The sequence below is a fragment of the Eulemur rufifrons genome, chromosome 2, assembly GCF_041146395.1.
Source record: "Eulemur rufifrons isolate Redbay chromosome 2, OSU_ERuf_1, whole genome shotgun sequence".
NCBI lineage: Eukaryota > Metazoa > Chordata > Mammalia > Primates > Lemuridae > Eulemur > Eulemur rufifrons.
The window spans coordinates 10,200,652-10,212,781 of record NC_090984.1 but is presented as its reverse complement, the minus strand read 5'-3'; positions in this window follow the sequence as shown (position 1 = coordinate 10,212,781).

The window sequence follows — 12,130 nt, the reverse complement described above, 5'->3', positions numbered from 1 at the left end:
TGGCTGCAGCAGAGAACAGTCGCCTGTCCGCACCAGCTGCTCATGGCTGCCTGACCTGCAGGATGGGAACCCACGGATGTCCCAGCAGCTCCCAAGAATCTTTTCATCTTGGGGTAATTCTCCTTTCCGTCCCCTTTCACAGAATCAGCTGTCTGCAGTGCTTTATTGGTGAAAGGAAAAGGGTAATTGGCAGCCGACAGACTCAATTTGGAATTTGTAGGGAAGTCGCTCCCATGTATACAACTGGGAACTCCCTTCCCTTCCATTTGGGGTTTTTCCTCAGAATAAGCCACTCTCTGTTCTTATTTCTTTTGGGGTACCCTGTTGGTCAGGGGAATAGTTTTTGGACTTTAACCCAGTTCATTTGCACTTGTCTGATTTGGTGTTCTCTGGGCTTCTGTTTGAAACTTCTTGTATTTATTGGTGTGCGGCATGTAAATGTGCTGACTATGAGAAAGGTCAAAGTGATGCCAAGTTTTCTAGGACTCCTGCTAGTTACATATTATGGCCTGTTCTTGTGTACACGTTTAAACTGATGGCCACATTATATCAATGAAAATTCAGAGGTCAAGTGATCACTCTGCCACAATACAGTTAAAATGTAGAGTATGGGGCCGGGCGCAGTGGCTCACACCTGTATTCCTAGCACTCTGGGAGGCCGAGGGGGGAGGATCGCTCGAGCTCAGGAGTTCGAGACCAGCCTGAGCAAGAGCGAGACCGCATCTCTACTAAAAATAGAAAGAAATTAGCCAAACAACTAAAAACATATATAGAAAAACATTGGCTGGGCATGGTGGTGCATGCCTGTAGTCCCAGCTACTCGGGAAGCTGAGGCAGAAGGATTGCTTGAGCCCAAGAGTTTGAGGTTGCTGTGAGCTAGGCTGACGCCACAGCACTCTAGCCCGGGCAACAGAGCCAGACTCTGCCTCAAAAAAAAAAAAGAAAGAAAGAAAGAAAGAAAGAAAGAAATTAATTTAGGGATTTATTGTCAGCCCCGGGAAGAACTAGGCTGGGGTTCAAGGACTCCCTCCTTGACCAAATCTGAGTCAGCCTCCTCAGCACTTTGGATGCCAAGGTGAGAGGATTGCTTGAAGCTAGGAGTTCGAGACTACCCTGAGCAACACAGTGAGACCCCGCCTAGACAAAAAATAGAAAAATTAGCTGGGCGTGGTGGTACACACCTGTAGTTCCAGCTCCTCGGGAGGCGTAGGCAGGAGGATCGTTTGACTCAGGAGTTCGAGGCTGCAGTGAGGTATGTTAATGCCACTGCACTTTAGCCTGGGCAACAGGGCAAGACTCTGTCAGCAAAACAAACAAAACAGAAGATCATCCTAATAGATGTAGAAAAGGAGCTAAAGGAGGTGACAAATCTCAACAGCCTTTCATGACTGGAATACTCAAGAAACTAAGAAATACAAGGGAACTTCCTCAATCGATCATAAAGCACGCATAAAAATGTAAAGTTACCATCGCACTTGAAGGTGGAAGACTAGCACTTTCTTCCAAAGATGAGACATAAGACAAGGACTCTTCTTACTTCTTCTATTCAAATTGGGAAGGGAATTTCTACTAGTTCAACCAGGCCAGAAAATAAAATAAAAACCTTCCAGACTTATAGGGCATACACATATGGCACCTAATAGGCAAATAGGCTTTGTCACTGCACATATAGATATATAAACAGAGACAGAGAAACACAAAAGACCCAATCTGGTCACTTAAGAAAACAGGCTGACTACAAGACTTCCTATAAAGCTACAGTAAAGACACTGGTATTTTGAAAAGAATGCACAAATAGATCAGTAGAACAGAAATAATGCAGAAATAATCCCACACACATATAGTAATCTCATCATTCACAAAGGAGCCAAGGTGATTCAATGGAGATAGTGTAGTCTTTTCAACAAATGGTAACAGAACAGCTTGACTAACATGTGTAAAGAAATGAATTAAGCATAGACTTAACTTTCTTTAGATAAACTAAAAAAAATGGATCATTAACCTAGATGGGAAATGCAAATTTCAAAACTTCTAGAGGATAACAGGTGAAAATCAAGACCACCGTGGACTTGGCAAGAAAGAAGATTTCACACACAACACCGACAGCAAGATCTGTGCATGAGAAAATGGATAAATTGGACTTCAGTCAAATTGAAACTGTTTTGCAAAAGACACTGTTAACAGAATGAAAGATACAAAATATCTGCAAAACATCTATCTGATAAAGGACTACTACTGAAAATATACAAAGAACTCCTAAAACTCAAGAAAACAACCAACCAGTTAAAAAGAAAGCAAAAGCTCTGGAAATACACCTCAGCGAAGACGACATACATACAGAAAACAAACATATAACAGGAGGCTCTTCATCACATGTCACTAGAAAAGAGCAAATGAAAATCATAATGAGGTATCACCAAATACCTTGTAGAGTGGCTAAAATCTAAAACACTGACCCCACCCAACGCTGGGGGAAATGTGAAGCGACAGGGACTCTCATTGACGGTTGATGTGAATGGAAAACATTACAGGGACTTGGGAAGACAGGCTGACATGCTGTTAGGAAGGTGTGCATGGTCTTAACATGATTCAGCAATCGCACACCTAGGTATTGTCCCACATGAGTTTAAAACTGATGTCCCCACAAAAGTCTTCACATGACTACTTTTAGCAGTCTTATCCATAACTGTCAAAAACGAGAATCAATCAAGATAAGCCTTTTTTCTTCAGTTTGTTTTTTAATTAAGAGACAGGGTGTCTCCATATATCACTTGCAGTGGCCTCAAAATCATGGCCTTAAGCAATCCTCCCTGAGTAGCTGGGACTAGAAGTAGGAGTCACCACACCCAGGTCAATATTCATAAGAGATTAGATAAACTGTGGCACACCCACCCAGTGGAATATTATTCAGGGATGAAGAGCAATGAGCTATTAAGCCATAAGGCCACGGAGAAGCTTTAAACATATATTGTTACCTGAAAGAAGCAAGTCTGAAATGGCTACTTACAGAAAAGCAAAACTCCAGAGGCAGTAACAAGTGTCAACCAGGGAAGGAGGAGTGGAGGATTAGAGGGAGAGGAGGGTGATGACTCGGTGGAGTACAGGGGAATTTGGGGCAGTGAAAGTCTTCGTATAAGACCCTGGGGGTGGATACATGACACACATACTCGTCAAAACCCACAGAATTATAGATCACCAAGAGTGAGCCCTAATGTAAAAGACTGGCTTTAGTTAATAATGTAGTATTGGCTCAAGAATTCTCACCATCATCAAAAATGTAATATATTGCTTCATCAACTATCTCACTACAGAAAGTCAAGATGTTAAAAAAAAAAAAAAATAGGGAAAACTACGAGCTGGGAAGGACAAGGTGGAAACTGCTCAATTTTTTTGGTCAAATCCCCCCCTGCTCTAAATAATAAGGTCTATTCAATAAAAAAGTGAATTAACTACCATTCTATGGAAGATGCATCACTGAGGAAAAAAAAAAACAAAACTGACATACAATATCACACATATCATTTGCATAAAAAACACACAAAAATAAAATACACTGACATAGACATGTATACACAGTTTGTAAAACTAAGAAGAAAAGTGAGGAAATTATCTTTCACAATCCTGGTTCCAGTAATATTTCTGTTCATTGTGCAATTGTTTTATGCATTTTCTCCATATGTAATGTTTTTAGAAAGTTTCTAGAATCCAAACCCTATACATAAATTAAATCTCAGTGCATTTCGAATGACTAGTAACATATTGAATCATTTTTAAAAGATAACATAGCCTATTAAGGTAATTTCTATTAAAATTAATTTTCTTAAAGTCCCAAAAAGGGCAGTGAAAGGATATAAAATGATTATAATGCAAGAAGTATATGTGGAAAGACATCAATGCAATGAAGGGAACGCTGTCATATGTCCTTAGAAAGGAGACTGCATAGCCCCTGATAACCTCTGTGAGATAGATCTAGTGTTATATTAAATTCCATAAAATCCACAAACAGGTTTCTCTTGTTTTTCATTGAAATGAAGAAAAACTACTACAGGTGTTGTGGGCCTGTTGTCCCAGCTACTCAGCAAGGTGAGGTGAGAGCTCATGAGGCTGGGAGTTCAAGGCCAGCCTGAGCAATATAGCCAGATCCCAGCTCTAAAAAAATTTAAAGATAAGAAGTCTTCCTGAAAGCCATATTGCAAATATGCACAACCAAATCCCCTGCAGCTCGGTCAGGGTAAAGCTACAGGTTAGGTTATAGCAACTCTCCTAAGAGAGACGACAAGACAAGGCCAAATCACCAAAAGGGAAACCATCTCTGTAAGAAAAAAGCAGAACACTTTCAGAAGTTACAAGCAAATTGTATGAGTTCACAGTAGGGAATGTTTTTGTCTCTAAGAAAGTAAAGTAGGCCCCAATAGAAAATATTGACAAATTCAACTTTATTAAAATTAGGAAGAGGCCATCAAGCAGCTCAGGCAGGCAGCCTGCATCACCCCTGTTCACAAGGGACCCCACACTCCCACAGGTCAGCACATTCCCAAGCTTGGGACCCACCCTGACCGCGCAAATGGAGCCCAGGGTGGCTCACTCCAAGGCAGTGCCTGAGGCTGAGCAGCCAGAAAAATGAGTTGTAGGCAAAAAAGACAATCTGTAACTAATTAAACTCCTGTACTTCATAAACCAGCCTTGTATACAAAATGTTGTAATCCTGGTTTTTTGCCTATAGAAGCAAGAACTTAACTTTTAACTTCGGACCACTGAGCCCATATCTCTGGAGTCTGTGTTTTCTGGAATACCTGTTCCCAGCTTTTTGCCTGAATAAATTCTTTTAAAGTGGACTCTAATCCTTTTGCTTATTTCGGCTTCACAAGTCCAAATAAAGCGACTACATAACTGTCACCAATGGAGTACTTAATCTGGGTTGGCGCCTTCTGCAGGTTATCAAAGCCTTCCTTCAACCTGTAAGCTAAAAATAAATCTAAACCCTCCAAGGGACTGAACAGACCACCCCTTGGCCAAGGGAACCCCAGAAAAACCTTAAAATTGAGTTTGTATCCTTGATGGGAAGGGAGGTCAGACATGCCTTTTTATACCCCTTTCTTCTCGAGTTTAGACACAACTAACCAACTTTAACATTAAAATAGAGATCGCAAGACTGACAAAACACAGGCTTTGTGTGGCAATAAGATACCAAGTTATAAACAAGACTTAAGGCCAAGCAAGCAAGACTTAAGTCAGCCTTACAGGCCATAGAACCTAGTTAAACAGGTCTCTTTTTGCTGGAAGGTATCACATGACAGATAATAGACCCCCTTATCTTAAGCATTCCTTCCCAGTGACTCTAAATTTTTAGACAAACGTTAACACCGCTCAACCAATTGCCAAGTAAAGATCCCTAAACTGACCCTGATTTCTAAGCCTCTTCCCCCCAACTCTCACAGCGCCCTTAGAAATGTCCCACCTTTTGAGGCCAAACCAAAGTATACAAGTATTGATTTAGGATTTTACGTCCAATTCCTGTTTTCTTGAAATGTATGAAACCAAACTGTAATCCCAACGGCTGGGGACCACTTACCCAAGGCTTGCTAGGTTTGTTTCATTCATATTGGGATCAGAATAAATTTTTTTTTTTTTTTTTTTTTGAGACAGAGTCTGGCTCTGTTGCCCCGGCTCGAGTGCCGTGGCGTCAGCCTAGCTCACAGCAACCTCAAACTCCTGGGCTCCAGCGATCCTCCTGCCTCAGCCTCCCGAGTAGCTGGGACTACAGGCATGCGCCACCATGCCCGGCTAATTTTTTCTATATATATTTTTAGCTGTCCATATGATTTCTTTCTATTTGTAGTAGAGACGGGGTCTCGCTCTTGCTCAGGCTGGTCTCGAACTCCTGAGCTCAAAGGATCCGCCCACCTGGGCCTCCCAGAGTGCTGGGATTACAGGCGTGAGCCACCGCGCCTGGCCCAGAATAAACTTTTTAAAATTATTTCAGAGAGGTTGCTTTTTTCCGTTAACCAATCACAAACCATGACTGGGTGTTTCTCATTCACGAATCGCTCTTTGATTTTTAGAAGTTCCCCAGTTTAATTTTTAACAGCAGAAAGGGACTTGGGACCCCACGGGCCGCAGCCCCGCCCACGCGTGACCCCTACACACACGCGACCGCCACACACGGAGTCGGGACCCTCCCCCGACAACCCTCCAGCCGCCACCGCACATCTGGGGACACGCAGGGCTGCAGGCGGAGCTGCCCAGAGAGGTGGCCGAGGTCGCTGCGCAGGGATCGGACAGGACGCCCGGGGGCCCGGCTGCCGGCCCAGCCCCACCCCGCTGGCCGGAGGGAACCAGGGCTGAGCTGCGCCCGCGGCGACTCGGGTCCGCAGACTCGGGAGCGGACCGCGGGGAGGCCCAGGTCCCGCCACAGCCGGTTCGGCCGGTTCCCACCAGCCCCTCTCCACAGTCCCGGGACGTCGGACCCAGGACACTCACCATTTCCCGGCTTCTGGGTGTTCCGGGGTCCTTTCTAGGCTCCCGCGACTAGTGCGCGACAGAAGCCGTGGCGGAGGAATCTGGGGCCTGTCGGAGCGACGAACACGGCACCGCCAGCGCGGCGGGAGTCACCCACTCAGGACTGGAGAGAGGCTGAAGGTCGCCGCCTCCTTCCCGCGACCCGTTTGAACTGACAGTGCACAGGCCCCGCCCCAGCGCCCCTGATTGGATATTGCTCCGGGCCCCGCCCCCTTGAGCCTGAGTGACAGGGGAAGCGATGGGAGCGTGGACGTCCGGAGCCAGGCAGACGGGTTCTACCCACAGCTTCTGGGGCTCCGCTCCCTCCCAGCCTGGTCAGCGTAGATCTGGATTTCAGCCCTAGCTGAGCCAGATCGCTAGAAGGAGCACTGGCGTCTAACTCGCTCAAGGGGCTGTCCCTGTTCCTTCTTCCTGGAGAGCCCAACAAGTGTGTGCAGGGAATGCCAGACTAGGTGTCCGCTGCAGCGATCCGGTTGCCTCAGAGCAGGAGGGGAGCCCAGACCCGGCCAGGCCACACTGGAACAGGACAGAGGGCCCAGGTGTTGGGAATTTGGGATAAAGCATGACATACCCCTCTAACCCCTCCTCCCAGTGTGAAAACGCTCCCTCCAAGTCCTTCATTTTCACCAGCAGGAAACTTTCATCTTGTGTAAGTTTAAGGTTCTGACCTAAATAAATTGTCCAATCCATAAATGCTTTCTCCAGGAGACACTCCAAACTGTTCTTTCTTTGAGCCTGGCCTTCCCAGATTTCCTCCATACACAGAAATTACAGCCTGACTGCAGCGACCCTGTGCATGCCACAACCAAGACACTGTCCCGGTTCTCAGAATCCACACTCCTGTGACTTTTCTGAGCAGATGGAGGAGGCCCCTGCAGGGAGGGCAGGCTGCCCGAGAAGCCGGAGGGGAGCCCCATGTCCCTCCCTTTGCAGCCTCCAGACTGGACTCAGCTTGGAGCCACTGGCCTCAGGCTCTGCTGCCCACTGCAGGGTTCTCACCTGCTTCTCACCAACACTGATCAGTTAAACGGGACAAAGACCCGCAATCCCAGTGCTAGAATAAGACACCAGCAGGGCCCCTGATTTCTTCTTGTATTTGTGTATAAAGTAGAGAAGGAAAATTTTTAAGATAATTTAACTGCATTAAAAGACTTCCAGATTGTGGTGGCGGGGGAGGAACCCTGCGTGGGACATATTGGCACCGTGGGGCCAGCTTGGGATGTGGGGAGGGGGCGCAGAGCAGGATGGGGGCAGAGTCGGCTAGATCAGACGACAAGCTGGGCCCAGCGGCAGAACCGGTTCTGCTTCCCAGCCTAGAGGGAGCGGAGGTGGGGGCTCCGCGTGGAGCCGGGGCTGGGGCAGGGGCTGCGGTGCGCTGGGGCCTCGGGCTGGGGAGCTGATATGGGCCAGGGGCTGCGGGTTAGGGCTCAGGACTGAGAAAGTAGGGATTGGAGGGGGCCAGGTCAGAGGGAAGGAAGGTGCGTTTTGGGGGATGGGGGTGGATACGTGGGGGCAGGGGCGTGGCCAGGCGCGGGGTGAAGTTCAAAGCCTGGTGGGTCTGGTTTGGTACAACATTTTCTACATAAGGCTGCTGTATAAGTTACAACAATTTAGTTAACAGTTTGTTTTCTTTTCCCTGCTGCTTATTTTCTTTTCTTTAAAGCTGGTTTTATTTCCTTTGCAATTTACAAGAGTGTATTCAACATTCCATTTTAAAACAATGCAAGTCTGTGTGAGGAAGAGAAGAGGGAAGTTAATCTATAAAGATCAGCAGTGAACAAGAATTGGTCTCTGCTGTCTGGCTTTAGTCATTTACAGCATTTTACAAAACTGTAAGCAGGGAAGAAGGCTAATCTCTAGCCAGGGAACCCAAGGTTAGGGCCCTCTAGGTTACAGCTGTCAGTCACTGACTCAGACCCCCTAACCCCATTGATTTAAGACTCAAAATATGAATAATTTAGAGTTCCAAGAGCTTAGATTTTGAATTACTCATTTTCACAGCCCCTAACAGTCTTCAGGTCGCATTTCCTTCTGTCTTTTTCTTCAAGATGGAGGGAATCCCTGGGCCAGGACCTTAACTGCAAACCCCACCCCTGCACCATACACACAGAAGAGTTTGTGACCCTGTCCTGTTTGGAAAACCCATCCTGCTCTCTTCCCACTTGCTGTGTAATTAGGGTTGCGTCATCTCCGTGCTTGCCACAGATTCTCCTTCCTCCCTCTGGGGTTGAGTAGAAAACACATCTGACCTATTCATGTGTGTTTGTGAAACAAGCAACAGCAAATAGCTATTTCGGTTTCTAGGCATTAGGCTTACACAGGGAGATCAGAGGCCTTTGGGGGGAATATTTTCTAACAAATCACAGGTTATTGAATTACCTGAAAGAAACTGCTTTCCTACTTGAGAAAATTTAAGGTGTTTCTGTTTAAATTCTTCGGTCCTCCAGCAATCTAATGCTTCCTGTAATATTCATGACCTTAGTAGTTACCCTGCTGTTCTTTAGTTAATGTTTAATGAATAGTGTAGCACTTTAGCTCCTTTAGCAAGGGAAGTTAAATTTTGAGACTTTTCTTTTTCAAAGGATCCTGTCATTACCAATTCACAATGACAAAAATATTTTGAAAGGTTAATTTTATTCTGTCCACCTATCTATATACCCTTGTAATAAAACAGTTTTGATTGAAGAAAAAGAAACAGCCTCCTACCTAACAGAGTGGGAAAGAAAGGGGAGAAAGCTATCTGCTTCCAGCCAGTGTGCAAAGCCCCAAGACCCAGAGGCCTCTCCTTTCTGTACTGGGCTTTGCTCTGCAGCCTTGAGTTAATTTCACCCATGTTGCTTTGTCTTGGGGGAGGGAGTGTTGGGCTTAGGCCATTGTGACCTGACTGTTCTGCAACTAACACATCAGGAGTGCTGGCCCTGGGCTGAGAACTGCTGCAGCAGAGATAAACCTGTCCGCGCCCCCACCTGATGTGTGCACAGTGAGGTCATAGGTTCAAGTCTTGTCTGAGAACTGTGCATTCCCTCCATCTCCCATGCTTCTTAGTGCCATTTTCTTGCTTTTCCTGACTGGGGCTATCATTGGAGGAGGCCAGACAGAAAGGTTCCTCTTTTTTGAGGGAGGAACACTGCAGAGCTCATTGGCACACATTTTTCAGGAGAACTGGGACTCCAGTGCTGCTGTGCCTGCCTCTTTGGGTAGCCTGTACTGCACTGTGGAAGAATCATGTTTGGGAGATTAAGCCATGATGTTTGTGTCATGTTAAGGAAGAAGAGTCCAAGGGGAGGTTTCTATGGTCACTTGAACCATCATATTTAATTTTTTTTTTTATAGAGATGGGATACTCATGCAATGATTTTTGTGTGTTCAGAAATACCACTACAAACCTGTGCAGGGTTAAGATAGGGAACCGAGGACCAAGTACCTGTTTAATGGTGACTTCCTGCTCAATAATCATTGTACAACAATAAAGTCATAAATTTTTCCTGTCTGTGCAAGCCTGTGGGAAAAAACAACTTTTCTTTTAATATTTATCTTAATTATAATGAAAGGAGATGACTTGCTCATTTCACCGTATCTGCCTTTCTATTTGGGAGAAGTTTGCCCAAAAAAGGAACATTAAAAAATCATTTAATGATTGGGGGTTACTAATGAGAGGAGGACAAGAACAAACTAGAAGTCCTATCATATGCGTCTGAGAGAAATACACAAATAATATTTAGGTACTATTAGTTGTGTAAACACTTAGCCGGGTGTGGTGCTGCCCAGCTGTTGTCCCACCTACTCAGGAGGGTGAGGCAGGAGGACTGCTTTAGCCCTAAACATAGGAGCCAACCTGGGCAACATAGGGAGAACTTGTGTGCTTAAAAAAAATTAAATTAAATTAAATAAATAAAATTTGAGGCTTTGAGGCTGGAAGTTTCTATTTTAGGACATTAAAGAAAATTTTCTATTAAAAGAGATCAGGCCAGGTGTGGTAGCCTGCAATCCTAGCACACTGAGAGGGCGAAGGAGGAGGATCACTTGAGGTCAGGAGTTCAAGACAGGCCTGAGCAAGAGCAAGACCCTCTCTCTACTAAAAATAGAAAAATTAGCCAGGCATCTTGGTCTGTGTCTGTAGTCCCAGCTACTCGAGAGGCTAATGCAGGAGGATCACTTGAGCCCAGGGGTTCAAGCAAGCAGTAAGCTATGATGATACCACTGCACTCTACTCAGGGCAACAGAGACTCTGTCTCAAAAATAAAAATAAAGAGATCAGACATAATACTGAGAGAGGGAATTGTATACAAAACACTGTGTATACAACAGCCAACCACTTCCCATGGGGTATTATTGAATAGGAACTTTAGCTTTGGGTTTTAATAAAGGTCTTTCTGAAGCATGAATCTGACTATACTTTCTCCTTTACTCCTCTATTTCAGTTTCTTAAAATGATGGCCTGCCATTTAGGTGTTGGGCTTTTATTTATTAGAAAACAGGTTGTTCTGACATATATACATATATTTATTTCATATTTTTAGAGAGGATGTCTCATTACACTGCCCAGGTTGGACTCAAACTCATGATTTCACCTCTCCTCAGCCTCTTGAGTAGCTGGAACTACCTTTTTCAGCTAACCAGTATTTTTTTTTTTTTGAGACAGAGTCTCACTCTGTCACACCAAGTAGAGTGCAGTGGCATCATCATAGCTCATTGCAACCTCAAACTCCTGGGCTCCAGCGGTCCTCCCACCTCGGCCTCCCAGAATGCTAGGATTGCAGGCATGAGACACCGAGCCCGGCCTAACCAGTATTTTTTTTTTTAATTAAGCAACAGTGTCTCGCTCTGTTGCCCAGGCTAGAGTATAGTGGCTTCATTAAAGCTCACTGTAACCTTCAACTCATGGGCTCAAATAATCCGCCCACCATAGCCTCCCAAGTACCTGAGACTACAGGGGAAAGCAACCATGCCTGGCTATTTTTTTTTAGTTTTTATAGAGATGGGGCCTTGCTATGCTGCCCAGGTTGGTCTCGAACTCCTGTCCTCAGGTGAACCTCCCACCTTGGCCTCCCAAAGTGCTGGAATTAGAGGTGTGAGTCATTGCTTCCTGCCTAACCTATATATTTTTTGATGACAGAACTACCTAAGGCCTTACTGGAGTTACAAGGCCAGTATCACCCTAATACCAAAACCAGAGAAGGACACAACAACAAAAAAATACTACAGACCAATATCCTTGATGAACATTGACACAAATAGCCACAACAAAATTCTAGAAAATGGAATGCACAACACATTACAAAGATGATACACCATGATGAAGTGGGTTTTACACCAGGGATGCAAGGATGGTTCAACATAAGTAAATCAATAAATGAGATAAATCATATAAACAGAATTAAGGATGAAAACCATATCATCATTTCAATAGATGCAGAAAATGCGTTCGATAAACAATTCAGCACCCTTTCATGATAATGATCCTCAACAAACTAGGCATATTAGCAACATACCTCAAAATAATAAAGACCACATATGACAAACTCACAGCCAACATCACACTTAAAGGGAGAAGTTAAAAGCATTCCCCCCAAGAATGGGAATACGACAATGATGCCCACTTTTGGCACTC